At 44.6% G+C, this 16,884-nt stretch overlaps 20 non-coding genes across 20 annotated transcripts; all 20 read right to left on the bottom strand.

Moving 5' to 3' along the window:
* Window positions 1-246: 246 nt before the first annotated feature.
* Window positions 247-328, bottom strand: trnas-gcu (transfer RNA serine (anticodon GCU)). The gene has a single exon. It is a non-coding gene; the product is annotated as a tRNA-Ser (tRNA).
* Window positions 329-1,129: 801 nt separating this feature from the next.
* Window positions 1,130-1,202, bottom strand: trnav-aac (transfer RNA valine (anticodon AAC)). The gene has a single exon. It is a non-coding gene; the product is annotated as a tRNA-Val (tRNA).
* An 825-nt stretch (window positions 1,203-2,027) lies between these two features.
* Window positions 2,028-2,099, bottom strand: trnac-gca (transfer RNA cysteine (anticodon GCA)). The gene has a single exon. It is a non-coding gene; the product is annotated as a tRNA-Cys (tRNA).
* A 453-nt stretch (window positions 2,100-2,552) lies between these two features.
* On the bottom strand, window positions 2,553-2,634 carry trnas-gcu (transfer RNA serine (anticodon GCU)). Its single transcript has one exon. It is a non-coding gene; the product is annotated as a tRNA-Ser (tRNA).
* Window positions 2,635-3,438: 804 nt separating this feature from the next.
* trnav-aac (transfer RNA valine (anticodon AAC)) lies at window positions 3,439-3,511 on the bottom strand. Its single transcript has one exon. It is a non-coding gene; the product is annotated as a tRNA-Val (tRNA).
* Window positions 3,512-4,327: 816 nt separating this feature from the next.
* On the bottom strand, window positions 4,328-4,399 carry trnac-gca (transfer RNA cysteine (anticodon GCA)). The gene has a single exon. It is a non-coding gene; the product is annotated as a tRNA-Cys (tRNA).
* A 472-nt stretch (window positions 4,400-4,871) lies between these two features.
* On the bottom strand, window positions 4,872-4,953 carry trnas-gcu (transfer RNA serine (anticodon GCU)). The gene has a single exon. It is a non-coding gene; the product is annotated as a tRNA-Ser (tRNA).
* An 817-nt stretch (window positions 4,954-5,770) lies between these two features.
* trnav-aac (transfer RNA valine (anticodon AAC)) lies at window positions 5,771-5,843 on the bottom strand. The gene has a single exon. It is a non-coding gene; the product is annotated as a tRNA-Val (tRNA).
* Window positions 5,844-6,500: 657 nt separating this feature from the next.
* Window positions 6,501-6,572, bottom strand: trnac-gca (transfer RNA cysteine (anticodon GCA)). Its single transcript has one exon. It is a non-coding gene; the product is annotated as a tRNA-Cys (tRNA).
* A 468-nt stretch (window positions 6,573-7,040) lies between these two features.
* On the bottom strand, window positions 7,041-7,122 carry trnas-gcu (transfer RNA serine (anticodon GCU)). Its single transcript has one exon. It is a non-coding gene; the product is annotated as a tRNA-Ser (tRNA).
* Window positions 7,123-7,939: 817 nt separating this feature from the next.
* trnav-aac (transfer RNA valine (anticodon AAC)) lies at window positions 7,940-8,012 on the bottom strand. Its single transcript has one exon. It is a non-coding gene; the product is annotated as a tRNA-Val (tRNA).
* An 816-nt stretch (window positions 8,013-8,828) lies between these two features.
* trnac-gca (transfer RNA cysteine (anticodon GCA)) lies at window positions 8,829-8,900 on the bottom strand. Its single transcript has one exon. It is a non-coding gene; the product is annotated as a tRNA-Cys (tRNA).
* A 1,361-nt stretch (window positions 8,901-10,261) lies between these two features.
* On the bottom strand, window positions 10,262-10,334 carry trnav-aac (transfer RNA valine (anticodon AAC)). The gene has a single exon. It is a non-coding gene; the product is annotated as a tRNA-Val (tRNA).
* A 657-nt stretch (window positions 10,335-10,991) lies between these two features.
* Window positions 10,992-11,063, bottom strand: trnac-gca (transfer RNA cysteine (anticodon GCA)). Its single transcript has one exon. It is a non-coding gene; the product is annotated as a tRNA-Cys (tRNA).
* Window positions 11,064-11,531: 468 nt separating this feature from the next.
* On the bottom strand, window positions 11,532-11,613 carry trnas-gcu (transfer RNA serine (anticodon GCU)). The gene has a single exon. It is a non-coding gene; the product is annotated as a tRNA-Ser (tRNA).
* Window positions 11,614-12,430: 817 nt separating this feature from the next.
* trnav-aac (transfer RNA valine (anticodon AAC)) lies at window positions 12,431-12,503 on the bottom strand. Its single transcript has one exon. It is a non-coding gene; the product is annotated as a tRNA-Val (tRNA).
* An 816-nt stretch (window positions 12,504-13,319) lies between these two features.
* trnac-gca (transfer RNA cysteine (anticodon GCA)) lies at window positions 13,320-13,391 on the bottom strand. Its single transcript has one exon. It is a non-coding gene; the product is annotated as a tRNA-Cys (tRNA).
* Window positions 13,392-13,859: 468 nt separating this feature from the next.
* Window positions 13,860-13,941, bottom strand: trnas-gcu (transfer RNA serine (anticodon GCU)). The gene has a single exon. It is a non-coding gene; the product is annotated as a tRNA-Ser (tRNA).
* An 817-nt stretch (window positions 13,942-14,758) lies between these two features.
* Window positions 14,759-14,831, bottom strand: trnav-aac (transfer RNA valine (anticodon AAC)). Its single transcript has one exon. It is a non-coding gene; the product is annotated as a tRNA-Val (tRNA).
* Window positions 14,832-15,648: 817 nt separating this feature from the next.
* Window positions 15,649-15,720, bottom strand: trnac-gca (transfer RNA cysteine (anticodon GCA)). The gene has a single exon. It is a non-coding gene; the product is annotated as a tRNA-Cys (tRNA).
* Window positions 15,721-16,884: the final 1,164 nt, after the last annotated feature.

The following is a 16,884-nucleotide window of genomic DNA, read 5'->3' as shown; positions in this document are numbered from 1 at the left end:
TTTGTTCCTCTTTCATCAAACATCAACAAAGGAACCACTCAACCCTGTCTTTACCACTTTCTAGACAGTTGGCACAAAGCATGGACTTTAGAGTCTGAAAACACTCAAGTGTCCGCCAGAGACTCTGGCGAGTAAGCACTTCAAAACTGGTGAAAAGAAAACACACTGATTTCTCTACTCCTAGAGGTGTGGGAAACAACGTAACCATCGGCAATGTGGCATGTTAAAGACAGTTCAACTTCACAACGACGAGGATGGGATTCGAACCCACGCGTGCAGAGCACAATGGATTAGCAGTCCATCGCCTTAACCACTCGGCCACCTCGTCACGTGAAACTTTGTCGGAACCCCTGCGGTTCGGCATTGTGCGATTCCTAAATTACCAGCAAGTACGTAGTAGTGTGAATCAAATAGTTTCCGTTGTTGATTTAATTAAACGTTACCTTTTTGAAAGTGTTCATTTTGGCCTAACGGAAGGTAAACGCCTGAAGAGAACTGTGCATGAGCAATCCATCGCCTTAGACATGTTTAGAGATATTATCAAGGATTGACCTTTATTTGATTGGGGTTCTTTTTCAAAATTGTTTTCAACGGATTTCAACAGGAAAGAGACAAAAAACAAACAAGACATTCAAGACTTTATGTAAAGGGAACAAGAGGTTTTCATTGGCTTGTCTACACAGCCAACTGGCTGGGTAATGTTGACTAAACCTCAGTACACTTTCCTGTCTTACGTTCAACTAACACTAACCGACGATCAGGTTTAAAATAACGTGCATCAAACTGATGTAACTGTTGAGCTACTTAAATTAACATGACCAAAACCCTGTCATATCTCTAACAAAGTGTTTCAGTCGAACCGAGGACTTTTTGTGATAACCACAACACCACAGAAACCTGTTCGTGTGGATTCTTTGGTTATTTTGATAGATTTAGCCACACATTTTCTCTCTGTGCAACACTCCCCAAAGGGGCAATGCTTTTCGCCCACTTGCGAACTGGCCACCTTTCACGCGTGAAGCAAATGTGATGGGCGGAACTGTGTGTAACTTTAAAAGTGCTTCATGACACAAGGAGTAACGTGTCTCAAGAGAGGCTTTTAACTTGCAGCGTATCAAAAGGAACGCGCTGTTTCTGCCCGGTTTCGAACCGAGGACCTTTCGCGTGTTAGGCGAACGTGATAACCACTACACTACAGAAACCTACACGCTGTGGTACTTGGTTGTATAAACGGATTTTGCCACATCCTTGCGATCGCTTGAAGGAACCGCACAAACTGTATGAGAAAGGCGGCGCATTTCCCAGGAATGCATGGATGCTGATTCTGAAACCGGCAAACAGCCACAAACTTCTTAGTTCGGGTATCTCACCGATTTGTTTCAGACGTGAAGTGTGAGCAGTCAAGTCGCAGCTCTGCGATCTGACCGAATTGTGCAGGTATCTCCAAACCTGCTTCTGGTCGGCTACCTTCCTGCAGACTTCAGTTTCAACACACCTCCAACACACCTCTCTGTAATTATCAAGCAACCCTGAAAACCTTGATAAGCTGCTTCAGCTATGTTTCATTGGGGTTGGAGCTAAAATCTGCAGGGCGGAAGCTCACCAGGAGCAGGGTCGGAGACCCCTGGTAGAGTGTGAGCATGCAATTCGTGAGCTTTGGCTTCACGTCGCATGGGATTTACTCGTTAAGTGTAGGTTGGCATTTAGCCACGACTGTGCTGAAATGGCACAGTGTATGCTCGTCTTTAGCGTAGTACAGGGGTCGGCAACGCCGGTCCAGAAGTGCTGCAGTCCTGGAGATTTTACTTCCAACCCTGATTAAACCTCATCCACCTGTAGTTCTCAGGTGACCCTTTAGACCTTGGTTAGCCTGTTCATGTGTGCTTGATTTGAGCTGGAGCTAAACTCTGCAGGACTGCTGCACTCCAGGACCGACGTTTGCCTACCCCTATGTTAAAAGGATCCAGGATGAACTTTGAGTAAGAAATATTAGCGAGCCAAACAACGGACATACAGGCGTATAGCCAAGGGGGCACCCGGATTTGAAGCGGGGACCTCTTGATCTGCAGTCAAATGCTCTACCACTGAGCTATACCCCCTCACAGAAGACATGTGGCTGAAGAATTGAAAAAGCATCATGTGTTATACTTCACCACAGTTAAAGCTGTCGTGATAATGTCCAAGTGAACCGTTAGACTGCCCTATTTGCGTTTCAACGCTTTAGCACTGACCTATAGAAATTGTGCTAGAGAAAACGTATGTTTTTAACCATTCCGCTAATGTTTTTCAGTTGTTATGATTACTGTTTTGTTCCTCTTTCATCAAACATCAACAAAGGAACCACTCAACCCTGTCTTTACCACTTTCTAGACAGTTGGCACAAAGCATGGACTTTAGAGTCTGAAAACACTCAAGTGTCCGCCAGAGACTCTGGCGAGTAAGCACTTCAAAACTGGTGAAAAGAAAACACACTGATTTCTCTACTCCTAGAGGTGTGGGAAACAACGTAACCATCGGCAATGTGGCATGTTAAAGACAGTTCAACTTCACAACGACGAGGATGGGATTCGAACCCACGCGTGCAGAGCACAATGGATTAGCAGTCCATCGCCTTAACCACTCGGCCACCTCGTCACGTGAAACTTTGTCGGAACCCCTGCGGTTCGGCATTGTGCGATTCCTAAATTACCAGCAAGTACGTAGTAGTGTGAATCAAATAGTTTCCGTTGTTGATTTAATTAAACGTTACCTTTTTGAAAGTGTTCATTTTGGCCTAACGGAAGGTAAACGCCTGAAGAGAACTGTGCATGAGCAATCCATCGCCTTAGACATGTTTAGAGATATTATCAAGGATTGACCTTTATTTGATTGGGGTTCTTTTTCAAAATAGTTTTCATCGGATTTCGACATGAAACAGGCAAAAACCAAAGGAGACATTCAAGACTTTATTTAAAGGGAACAAGAGGTTTTCATTGGCTTATGTACACAGCCAACTGGCTGGGTAATGTTGACTAAACCTCAGTACACTTACCTGCCGTCCGTTCAACTAACACTAACCGACGATCAGGTTTACAATAACGTGCATCAAACTGATGTAACTGTTGAGGTTGTTAAATCAACATGACCAAAACCCTGTCATATCTCTAACAAAGTGTTTATTTCAGTCGAACCGAGGACATTTGTGATAACCACATCACCACAGAAACCTGTTCCTTTGGATTCTATGTTTATTTTGATAGATTTGGACACACACTTTCTCTCTGTGCAACACTTCCCAAAGGGGCAATGCTTTTCGCCCACTTGAGAACTGGCCACCTTTCATGCGTGAAGCGAATGTGACGGGCGGAACTGTGTGTAACTTTAAAAGTGCTTCATGATACAAGGAGTAACGTGGCTCAAGAAAGGAATTTAACTCGCAGCGTATCAAAAGGAAAACACTGTTTCTGCCCGGTTTCGAACCGAGGAACTTTCGCGTGTTAGGCGAACGTGATAACCACTACACTACAGAAACCCACATGCTCTGACACTTGGTTGTATCAACGCATCTTGTCACATATTTTGCGATCGTTTGAAGGGACCGCACAAACTGTATGAGAAAGGCGGTGCATTTCCCAGAAATGCATGGATGCTTCTTCTGAAACCGGCAAACAGCTACACACTTCTTAGTTTGGATATCTCTCCGATTTGTTTCAGAGATGACGTGTGAGCAGTCAAGTCTCAGCTCTGCGATCTGACCGAATAACGCAGATTTTCCAAACCTGCTGCTGGTCGGCTACTGTCCTGCAGACTTCAGTTTCAACCCACCTCCAACACAACAGTCTGTAATTATCAAGCAACCTTGAACACCTTGATAAGCTGCTTCAGCTAAGTTTCATTGGGGTTGGAGCTAAAATCTGCAGGGCGGAAGCTCACCAGGAGCAGGGTCAAAGACCCCTGCTATAGTGTGAGCACACAATTTGTGAACTTTGGCTTCACATCGCATGGGATTTACTTGTATAGTGTACGTTGGCATTTAGCCACGACTGTGCTGAAATGGCACAGTGTATGCTCGTCTTTAGCGTTAGAACAGGGGTAGGCAACGCCGGTCCTGAAGTGCCGCAATGCTGCAGATTTTATTTCCAACCCTGAATAAACCTCATCCACCTGTGGTTCTCAGGTGACCTTTAGACCTTGGTTAGCCTGTTCACGTGGGGCTGATTGGAGCTGGAGCTAAACTCTGCAGGACTGCTGCACTCCAGGACCTACGTGAAAAGGATCCATGATGAACTTTGAGTCCGAAAGATTAACGCGGCAAACTACCGCAAGAGGTTACGGACATACAGGCTTAAGGCGGCACCCGGATTTGAACCGGGGACCTCTTGATCTGCAGTCAAATGCTCTACCACTGAGCTATACCCCCTATGAGAACACACGTGACTGAAGAATTGAAAAACCAACATGTGTTATGCTTCACCACAGTTAAAGATGTCTTGATAATGTCCAAGTGAACGGTTAGACCTCCCTATCTGCGTTTAAACGCTCTAGCACTGACCTATAAAAATTGTGCTAGAGACAACGTATGTTTTCAACCATTCTGCTAAGGTTTTTCAGTTGTTATGATTCCTGTTCTGTTCCTCCTACAGCAAACATCTACAAAGGTAAATCCGCTCAACCCAGTCTTTACCACTTTCTAGACAGTTGGCACATAGTCTGAAACTTTAAAGTCTGAAAACACTCAAGTGTCCATCAGAGACTCTGGATTGTAAGCACTTCAAAACTGGTGCAACGAAAACACGTTGCTTTGTCTAATGGGTAGCAGATCACTCCTAGAGGTGTGAGAAACAACGTAAGCTTCGGAAATGTTGCGTCTTAAAGAAAGTTCAACGTCACAACGACGAGGATGGGATTCGAACCCACGCGTGCAGAGCACAATGGATTAGCAGTCCATCGCCTTAACCACTCGGCCACCTCGTCCTGTGAAGCTGTCATGTGAGACTTTCCGGTAACCCCTGCTGTGGGGCATTTTGCGATTCCTAAATTACCACCAAGTACGTAGTAGCGTGCATCAAATTGTTTCCGTTGTTGGTGTAATTAAACGTTATCTTTTAGAAAGCGTTCATTTTGGCCTGACAGAAGGGAAACGCCTGAAGAGAACTGTGCATGAGCAATCCATCGCCTTAGACATGTTTAGAAATAATTTCAAAGACTGACCTTTAATTGATTCGGGTTCTTTTTCAAAATAGTTTTCATCGGATTTCGACATGAAACAGGCAAAAACCAAAGGAGACATTCAAGACTTTATTTAAAGGGAACAAGAGGTTTTCATTGGCTTATGTACACAGCCAACTGGCTGGGTAATGTTGACTAAACCTCAGTACACTTACCTGCCGTCCGTTCAACTAACACTAACCGACGATCAGGTTTACAATAACGTGCATCAAACTGATGTAACTGTTGAGGTTGTTAAATCAACATGACCAAAACCCTGTCATATCTCTAACAAAGTGTTTATTTCAGTCGAACCGAGGACATTTGTGATAACCACATCACCACAGAAACCTGTTCCTTTGGATTCTATGTTTATTTTGATAGATTTGGACACACACTTTCTCTCTGTGCAACACTTCCCAAAGGGGCAATGCTTTTCGCCCACTTGAGAACTGGCTACCTTTCATGCGTGAAGCGAATGTGACGGGCGGAACTGTGTGTAACTTTAAAAGTGCTTCATGATACAAGGAGTAACGTGGCTCAAGAAAGGAATTTAACTTGCAGCGTATCAAAAGGAACACACTGTTTCTGCCCGGTTTCGAACCGAGGACCTTTCGCGTGTTAGGCGAACGTGATAACCACTACACTACAGAAACCCACATGCTCTGACACTTGGTTGTATCAACGCATTTTGTCACATATTTTGCGATCGTTAGACGCAGAATAACGCAGATATTTCCAAACCTGCTGCTGGTCGGCTACTGTCCTGCAGACTTCAGTTTCAACCCACCTCCAACACAACAGTCTGTAATTATCAAGCAACCTTGAACACCTTGATAAGCTGCTTCAGCTAAGTTTCATTGGGGTTGGAGCTAAAATCTGCAGGGCGGAAGCTCACCAGGAGCAGGGTCAAAGACCCCTGCTATAGTGTGAGCACACAATTTGTGAACTTTGGCTTCACATCGCATGGGATTTACTCGTATAGTGTACGTTGGCATTTAGCCACGACTGTGCTGAAATGGCACAGTGTATGCTCGTCTTTAGCGTTAGAACAGGGGTAGGCAACGCCGGTCCTGAAGTGCCGCAATGCTGCAGATTTTATTTCCAACCCTGAATAAACCTCATCCACCTGTGGTTCTCAGGTGACCTTTAGACCTTGGTTAGCCTGTTCACGTGGGGCTGATTGGAGCTGGAGCTAAACTCTGCAGGACTGCTGCACTCCAGGACCTACGTGAAAAGGATCCATGATGAACTTTGAGTCCGAAAGATTAACGCGGCAAACTACCGCAAGAGGTTACGGACATACAGGCTTAAGGGGGCACCCGGATTTGAACCGGGGACCTCTTGATCTGCAGTCAAATGCTCTACCACTGAGCTATACCCCCTATGAGAACACACGTGGCTGAAGAATTGAAAAACCAACATGTGTTATGCTTCACCACAGTTAAAGCTGTCTTGATAATGTCCAAGTGAACGGTTAGACCTCCCTATCTGCGTTTAAACGCTCTAGCACTGACCTATAAAAATTGTGCTAGAGACAACGTATGTTTTCAACCATTCCGCTAAGGTTTTTCAGTTGTTATGATTCCTGTTCTGTTCCTCTTACAGCAAACATCAACAAAGGTAAATCCGCTCAACCCAGTCTTTACCACTTTCTAGACAGTTGGCACATAGTCTGAAACTTTAAAGTCTGAAAACACTCAAGTGTCCATCAGAGACTCTGGATTGTAAGCACTTCAAAACTGGTGCAACGAAAACACGTTTGTTTTATGGGTAGCAGATCACTCCTAGAGGTGTGAGAAACAACGTAAGCTTCGGAAATGTTGCGTCTTAAAGAAAGTTCAACGTCACAACGACGAGGATGGGATTCGAACCCACGCGTGCAGAGCACAATGGATTAGCAGTCCATCGCCTTAACCACTCGGCCACCTCGTCCTGTGAGGCTGTCCTGTGAGACTTTCCGGTAACCCCTGCTGTGGGGCATTTTGCGATTCCTAAATTACCACCAAGTACGTAGTAGCGTGCATCAAATTGTTTCCGTTGTTGGTGTAATTAAAAGTTATCTTTTAGAAAGCGTTCCTTTTGGCCTGACAGAAGGGAAACGCCTGAAGAGAACTGTGCATGAGCAATCCATCGCCTTAGACATGTTTAGAAATAATTTCAAGGACTGACCTTTAATTGATTGGGGTTCTTTTTCAAAACAGTTTTCATCGGATTTCGACATGAAACAGGCAAAAACCAAAGGAGACATTCAAGACTTTATTTAAAGGGAACAAGAGGTTTTCATTGGCTTATGTACACAGCCAACTGGCTGGGTAATGTTGACTAAACCTCAGTACACTTACCTGCCGTCCGTTCAACTAACACTAACCGACGATCAGGTTTACAATAACGTGCATCAAACTGATGTAACTGTTGAGGTTGTTAAATCAACATGACCAAAACCCTGTCATATCTCTAACAAAGTGTTTATTTCAGTCGAACCGAGGACATTTGTGATAACCACATCACCACAGAAACCTGTTCCTTTGGATTCTATGTTTATTTTGATAGATTTGGACACACACTTTCTCTCTGTGCAACACTTCCCAAAGGGGCAATGCTTTTCGCCCACTTGAGAACTGGCCACCTTTCATGCGTGAAGCGAATGTGACGGGCGGAACTGTGTGTAACTTTAAAAGTGCTTCATGATACAAGGAGTAACGTGGCTCAAGAAAGGAATTTAACTCGCAGCGTATCAAAAGGAAAACACTGTTTCTGCCCGGTTTCGAACCGAGGAACTTTCGCGTGTTAGGCGAACGTGATAACCACTACACTACAGAAACCCACATGCTCTGACACTTGGTTGTATCAACGCATCTTGTCACATATTTTGCGATCGTTTGAAGGGACCGCACAAACTGTATGAGAAAGGCGGTGCATTTCCCAGAAATGCATGGATGCTTCTTCTGAAACCGGCAAACAGCTACACACTTCTTAGTTTGGATATCTCTCCGATTTGTTTCAGAGATGACGTGTGAGCAGTCAAGTCTCAGCTCTGCGATCTGACCGAATAACGCAGATTTTCCAAACCTGCTGCTGGTCGGCTACTGTCCTGCAGACTTCAGTTTCAACCCACCTCCAACACAACAGTCTGTAATTATCAAGCAACCTTGAACACCTTGATAAGCTGCTTCAGCTAAGTTTCATTGGGGTTGGAGCTAAAATCTGCAGGGAGGAAGCTCACCAGGAGCAGGGTCAAAGACCCCTGCTATAGTGTGAGCACACAATTTGTGAACTTTGGCTTCACATCGCATGGGATTTACTTGTATAGTGTACGTTGGCATTTAGCCACGACTGTGCTGAAATGGCACAGTGTATGCTCGTCTTTAGCGTTAGAACAGGGGTAGGCAACGCCGGTCCTGAAGTGCCGCAATGCTGCAGATTTTATTTCCAACCCTGAATAAACCTCATCCACCTGTGGTTCTCAGGTGACCTTTAGACCTTGGTTAGCCTGTTCACGTGGGGCTGATTGGAGCTGGAGCTAAACTCTGCAGGACTGCTGCACTCCAGGACCTACGTGAAAAGGATCCATGATGAACTTTGAGTCCGAAAGATTAACGCGGCAAACTACCGCAAGAGGTTACGGACATACAGGCTTAAGGCGGCACCCGGATTTGAACCAGGGACCTCTTGATCTGCAGTCAAATGCTCTACCACTGAGCTATACCCCCTATGAGAACACACGTGACTGAAGAATTGAAAAACCAACATGTGTTATGCTTCACCACAGTTAAAGCTGTCTTGATAATGTCCAAGTGAACGGTTAGACCTCCCTATCTGCGTTTAAACGCTCTAGCACTGACCTATAAAAATTGTGCTAGAGACAACGTATGTTTTCAACCATTCCGCTAAGGTTTTTCAGTTGTTATGATTCCTGTTCTGTTCCTCCTACAGCAAACATCTACAAAGGTAAATCCGCTCAACCCAGTCTTTACCACTTTCTAGACAGTTGGCACATAGTCTGAAACTTTAAAGTCTGAAAACACTCAAGTGTCCATCAGAGACTCTGGATTGTAAGCACTTCAAAACTGGTGCAACGAAAACACGTTGCTTTGTCTAATGGGTAGCAGATCACTCCTAGAGGTGTGAGAAACAACGTAAGCTTCGGAAATGTTGCGTCTTAAAGAAAGTTCAACGTCACAACGGGATTCGAACCCACGCGTGCAGAGCACAATGGATTAGCAGTCCATCGCCTTAACCACTCGGCCACCTCGTCCTGTGAAGCTGTCATGTGAGACTTTCCGGTAACCCCTGCTGTGGGGCATTTTGCGATTCCTAAATTACCACCAAGTACGTAGTAGCGTGCATCAAATTGTTTCCGTTGTTGGTGTAATTAAACGTTATCTTTTAGAAAGCGTTCATTTTGGCCTGACAGAAGGGAAACGCCTGAAGAGAACTGTGCATGAGCAATCCATCGCCTTAGACATGTTTAGAAATAATTTCAAAGACTGACCTTTAATTGATTCGGGTTCTTTTTCAAAATAGTTTTCATCGGATTTCGACATGAAACAGGCAAAAACCAAAGGAGACATTCAAGACTTTATTTAAAGGGAACAAGAGGTTTTCATTGGCTTATGTACACAGCCAACTGGCTGGGTAATGTTGACTAAACCTCAGTACACTTACCTGCCGTCCGTTCAACTAACACTAACCGACGATCAGGTTTACAATAACGTGCATCAAACTGATGTAACTGTTGAGGTTGTTAAATCAACATGACCAAAACCCTGTCATATCTCTAACAAAGTGTTTATTTCAGTCGAACCGAGGACATTTGTGATAACCACATCACCACAGAAACCTGTTCCTTTGGATTCTATGTTTATTTTGATAGATTTGGACACACACTTTCTCTCTGTGCAACACTTCCCAAAGGGGCAATGCTTTTCGCCCACTTGAGAACTGGCTACCTTTCATGCGTGAAGCGAATGTGACGGGCGGAACTGTGTGTAACTTTAAAAGTGCTTCATGATACAAGGAGTAACGTGGCTCAAAAAGGAATTTAACTTGCAGCGTATCAAAAGGAGCACACTGTTTCTGCCCGGTTTCGAACCGAGGACCTTTCGCGTGTTAGGCGAACGTGATAACCACTACACTACAGAAACCCACATGCTCTGACACTTGGTTGTATCAACGCATTTTGTCACATATTTTGCGATCGTTAGACGCAGAATAACGCAGATATTTCCAAACCTGCTGCTGGTCGGCTACTGTCCTGCAGACTTCAGTTTCAACCCACCTCCAACACAACAGTCTGTAATTATCAAGCAACCTTGAACACTTTGATAAGCTGCTTCAGCTAAGTTTCATTGGGGTTGGAGCTAAAATCTGCAGGGCGGAAGCTCACCAGGAGCAGGGTCAAAGACCCCTGCTATAGTGTGAGCACACAATTTGTGAACTTTGGCTTCACATCGCATGGGATTTACTCGTATAGTGTACGTTGGCATTTAGCCACGACTGTGCTGAAATGGCACAGTGTATGCTCGTCTTTAGCGTTAGAACAGGGGTAGGCAACGCCGGTCCTGAAGTGCCGCAATGCTGCAGATTTTATTTCCAACCCTGAATAAACCTCATCCACCTGTGGTTCTCAGGTGACCTTTAGACCTTGGTTAGCCTGTTCACGTGGGGCTGATTGGAGCTGGAGCTAAACTCTGCAGGACTGCTGCACTCCAGGACCTACGTGAAAAGGATCCATGATGAACTTTGAGTCCGAAAGATTAACGCGGCAAACTACCGCAAGAGGTTACGGACATACAGGCTTAAGGGGGCACCCGGATTTGAACCGGGGACCTCTTGATCTGCAGTCAAATGCTCTACCACTGAGCTATACCCCCTATGAGAACACACGTGGCTGAAGAATTGAAAAACCAACATGTGTTATGCTTCACCACAGTTAAAGCTGTCTTGATAATGTCCAAGTGAACGGTTAGACCTCCCTATCTGCGTTTAAACGCTCTAGCACTGACCTATAAAAATTGTGCTAGAGACAACGTATGTTTTCAACCATTCCGCTAAGGTTTTTCAGTTGTTATGATTCCTGTTCTGTTCCTCTTACAGCAAACATCAACAAAGGTAAATCCGCTCAACCCAGTCTTTACCACTTTCTAGACAGTTGGCACATAGTCTGAAACTTTAAAGTCTGAAAACACTCAAGTGTCCATCAGAGACTCTGGATTGTAAGCACTTCAAAACTGGTGCAACGAAAACACGTTTGTTTTATGGGTAGCAGATCACTCCTAGAGGTGTGAGAAACAACGTAAGCTTCGGAAATGTTGCGTCTTAAAGAAAGTTCAACGTCACAACGACGAGGATGGGATTCGAACCCACGCGTGCAGAGCACAATGGATTAGCAGTCCATCGCCTTAACCACTCGGCCACCTCGTCCTGTGAGGCTGTCCTGTGAGACTTTCCGGTAACCCCTGCTGTAGGGCATTTTGCGATTCCTAAATTACCACCAAGTACGTAGTAGCGTGCATCAAATTGTTTCCGTTGTTGGTGTAATTAAAAGTTATCTTTTAGAAAGCGTTCCTTTTGGCCTGACAGAAGGGAAACGCCTGAAGAGAACTGTGCATGAGCAATCCATCGCCTTAGACATGTTTAGAAATAATTTCAAGGACTGACCTTTAATTGATTGGGGTTCTTTTTCAAAACAGTTTTCATCGGATTTCGACATGAAACAGGCAAAAACCAAAGGAGACATTCAAGACTTTATTTAAAGGGAACAAGAGGTTTTCATTGGCTTATGTACACAGCCAACTGGCTGGGTAATGTTGACTAAACCTCAGTACACTTACCTGCCGTCCGTTCAACTAACACTAACCGACGATCAGGTTTACAATAACGTGCATCAAACTGATGTAACTGTTGAGGTTGTTAAATCAACATGACCAAAACCCTGTCATATCTCTAACAAAGTGTTTATTTCAGTCGAACCGAGGACATTTGTGATAACCACATCACCACAGAAACCTGTTCCTTTGGATTCTATGTTTATTTTGATAGATTTGGACACACACTTTCTCTCTGTGCAACACTTCCCAAAGGGGCAGTGCTTTTCGCCCACTTGAGAACTGGCCACCTTTCATGCGTGAAGCGAATGTGACGGGCGGAACTGTGTGTAACTTTAAAAGTGCTTCATGATACAAGGAGTAACGTGGCTCAAGAAAGGAATTTAACTCGCAGCGTATCAAAAGGAAAACACTGTTTCTGCCCGGTTTCGAACCGAGGAACTTTCGCGTGTTAGGCGAACGTGATAACCACTACACTACAGAAACCCACATGCTCTGACACTTGGTTGTATCAACGCATCTTGTCACATATTTTGCGATCGTTTGAAGGGACCGCACAAACTGTAGGAGAAAGGCGGTGCATTTCCCAGAAATGCATGGATGCTTCTTCTGAAACCGGCAAACAGCTACACACTTCTTAGTTTGGATATCTCTCCGATTTGTTTCAGAGATGACGTGTGAGCAGTCAAGTCTCAGCTCTGCGATCTGACCGAATAACGCAGATTTTCCAAACCTGCTGCTGGTCGGCTACTGTCCTGCAGACTTCAGTTTCAACCCACCTCCAACACAACAGTCTGTAATTATCAAGCAACCTTGAACACCTTGATAAGCTGCTTCAGCTAAGTTTCATTGGGGTTGGAGCTAAAATCTGCAGGGCGGAAGCTCACCAGGAGCAGGGTCAAAGACCCCTGCTATAGTGTGAGCACACAATTTGTGAACTTTGGCTTCACATCGCATGGGATTTACTTGTATAGTGTACGTTGGCATTTAGCCACGACTGTGCTGAAATGGCACAGTGTATGCTCGTCTTTAGCGTTAGAACAGGGGTAGGCAACGCCGGTCCTGAAGTGCCGCAATGCTGCAGATTTTATTTCCAACCCTGAATAAACCTCATCCACCTGTGGTTCTCAGGTGACCTTTAGACCTTGGTTAGCCTGTTCACGTGGGGCTGATTGGAGCTGGAGCTAAACTCTGCAGGACTGCTGCACTCCAGGACCTACGTGAAAAGGATCCATGATGAACTTTGAGTCCGAAAGATTAACGCGGCAAACTACCGCAAGAGGTTACGGACATACAGGCTTAAGGCGGCACCCGGATTTGAACCGGGGACCTCTTGATCTGCAGTCAAATGCTCTACCACTGAGCTATACCCCCTATGAGAACACACGTGACTGAAGAATTGAAAAACCAACATGTGTTATGCTTCACCACAGTTAAAGCTGTCTTGATAATGTCCAAGTGAACGGTTAGACCTCCCTATCTGCGTTTAAACGCTCTAGCACTGACCTATAAAAATTGTGCTAGAGACAACGTATGTTTTCAACCATTCTGCTAAGGTTTTTCAGTTGTTATGATTCCTGTTCTGTTCCTCTTACAGCAAACATCAACAAAGGTAAATCCGCTCAACCCAGTCTTTACCACTTTCTAGACAGTTGGCACATAGTCTGAAACTTTAAAGTCTGAAAACACTCAAGTGTCCATCAGAGACTCTGGATTGTAAGCACTTCAAAACTGGTGCAACGAAAACACGTTTGTTTTATGGGTAGCAGATCACTCCTAGAGGTGTGAGAAACAACGTAAGCTTCGGAAATGTTGCGTCTTAAAGAAAGTTCAACATCACAACGACGAGGATGGGATTCGAACCCACGCGTGCAGAGCACAATGGATTAGCAGTCCATCGCCTTAACCACTCGGCCACCTCGTCCTGTGAGGCTGTCCTGTGAGACTTTCCTGTAACCCCTGCTGTGGGGCATTTTGCGATTCCTAAATTACCACCAAGTACGTAGTAGCGTGCATCAAATTGTTTCCGTTGTTGGTGTAATTAAAAGTTATCTTTTAGAAAGCGTTCCTTTTGGCCTGACAGAAGGGAAACGCCTGAAGAGAACTGTGCATGAGCAATCCATCGCCTTAGACATGTTTAGAAATAATTTCAAGGACTGACCTTTAATTGATTGGGGTTCTTTTTCAAAACAGTTTTCATCGGATTTCGACATGAAACAGGCAAAAACCAAAGGAGACATTCAAGACTTTATTTAAAGGGAACAAGAGGTTTTCATTGGCTTATGTACACAGCCAACTGGCTGGGTAATGTTGACTAAACCTCAGTACACTTACCTGCCGTCCGTTCAACTAACACTAACCGACGATCAGGTTTACAATAACGTGCATCAAACTGATGTAACTGTTGAGGTTGTTAAATCAACATGACCAAAACCCTGTCATATCTCTAACAAAGTGTTTATTTCAGTCGAACCGAGGACATTTGTGATAACCACATCACCACAGAAACCTGTTCCTTTGGATTCTATGTTTATTTTGATAGATTTGGACACACACTTTCTCTCTGTGCAACACTTCCCAAAGGGGAAATGCTTTTCGCCCACTTGAGAACTGGCCACCTTTCATGCGTGAAGCGAATGTGACGGGCGGAACTGTGTGTAACTTTAAAAGTGCTTCATGATACAAGGAATAACTTGGCTCAAGAAAGGAATTTAACTCGCAGCGTATCAAAAGGAACACACTGTTTCTGCCCGGTTTCGAACCGAGGAACTTTCGCGTGTTAGGCGAACGTGATAACCACTACACTACAGAAACCCACATGCTCTGACACTTGGTTGTATCAACGCATTTTGTCACATATTTTGCGATCGTTTGAAGGGACCGCACAAACTGTATGAGAAAGGCGGTGCATTTCCCAGAAATGCATGAATGCTTCTTCTGAAACCGGCAAACAGCTACACACTTCTTAGTTTGGATATCTCTCCGATTTGTTTCAGAGATGACGTGTGAGCAGTCAAGTCTCAGCTCTGCGATCTGACCGAATAACGCAGATATTTCCAAACCTGCTGCTGGTCGGCTACTGTCCTGCAGACTTCAGTTTCAACCCACCTCCAACACAACAGTCTGTAATTATCAAGCAACCTTGAACACCTTGATAAGCTGCTTCAGCTAAGTTTCATTGGGGTTGGAGCTAAAATCTGCAGGGCGGAAGCTCACCAGGAGCAGGGTCAAAGACCCCTGCTATAGTGTGAGCACACAATTTGTGAACTTTGGCTTCACATCGCATGGGATTTACTTGTATAGTGTACGTTGGCATTTAGCCACGACTGTGCTGAAATGGCACAGTGTATGCTCGTCTTTAGCGTTAGAACAGGGGTAGGCAACGCCGGTCCTGAAGTGCCGCAATGCTGCAGATTTTATTTCCAACCCTGAATAAACCTCATCCACCTGTGGTTCTCAGGTGACCTTTAGACCTTGGTTAGCCTGTTCACGTGGGGCTGATTGGAGCTGGAGCTAAACTCTGCAGGACTGCTGCACTCCAGGACCTACGTGAAAAGGATCCATGATGAACTTTGAGTCCGAAAGATTAACGCGGCAAACTACCGCAAGAAGTTACGGACATACAGGCTTAAGGGGGCACCCGGATTTGAACCGGGGACCTCTTGATCTGCAGTCAAATGCTCTACCACTGAGCTATACCCCCTATGAGAACACACGTGACTGAAGAATTGAAAAACCAACATGTGTTATGCTTCACCACAGTTAAAGCTGTCTTGATAATGTCCAAGTGAACGGTTAGACCTCCCTATCTGCGTTTAAACGCTCTAGCACTGACCTATAAAAATTGTGCTAGAGACAACGTATGTTTTCAACCATTCCGCTAAGGTTTTTCAGTTGTTATGATTCCTGTTCTTTTCCTCTTACAGCAAACATCAACAAAGGTAAATCCGCTCAACCCAGTCTTTACCACTTTCTAGACAGTTGGCACATAGTCTGAAACTTTAAAGTCTGAAAACACTCAAGTGTCCATCAGAGACTCTGGATTGTAAGCACTTCAAAACTGGTGCAACGAAAACACGTTGCTTTGTCTAATGGGTAGCAGATCACTCCTAGAGGTGTGAGAAACAACGTAAGCTTCGGAAATGTTGCGTCTTAAAGAAAGTTCAAAGTCACAACGACGAGGATGGGATTACCACCAAGTACATAGTAGCGTGCATCAAATTGTTTCCGTTGTTGGTGTAATTAAACGTTATCTTTTAGAAAGCGTTCATTTTGGCCTGACAGAAGGGAAACGCCTGAAGAGAACTGTGCATGAGCAATCCATCGCCTTAGACATGTTTAGAAATAATTTCAAGGACTGACCTTTAATTGATTGGGGTTCTTTTTCAAAATAGTTTTCATCGGATTTCGACATGAAACAGGCAAAAACCAAAGGAGACATTCAAGACTTTATTTAAAGGGAACAAGAGGTTTTCATTGGCTTATGTACACAGCCAACTGGCTGGGTAATGTTGACTAAACCTCAGTACACTTACCTGCCGTCCGTTCAACTAACACTAACCGACGATCAGGTTTACAATAACGTGCATCAAACTGATGTAACTGTTGAGGTTGTTAAATCAACATGACCAAAACCCTGTCATATCTCTAACAAAGTGTTTATTTCAGTCGAACCGAGGACATTTGTGATAACCACATCACCACAGAAACCTGTTCCTTTGGATTCTATGTTTATTTTGATAGATTTGGACACACACTTTCTCTCTGTGCAACACTTCCCAAAGGGGCAATGCTTTTCGCCCACTTGAGAACTGGCCACCTTTCATGCGTGAAGCGAATGTGACGGGCGGAACTGTGTGTAACTTTA

The sequence above is a fragment of the Paramisgurnus dabryanus genome, chromosome 14 (genome assembly GCF_030506205.2).
Source record: "Paramisgurnus dabryanus chromosome 14, PD_genome_1.1, whole genome shotgun sequence".
NCBI lineage: Eukaryota > Metazoa > Chordata > Actinopteri > Cypriniformes > Cobitidae > Paramisgurnus > Paramisgurnus dabryanus.
The sequence above is the reverse complement of the archived record's forward strand: the minus strand, read 5'-3'. Positions and strand labels throughout refer to the sequence as shown.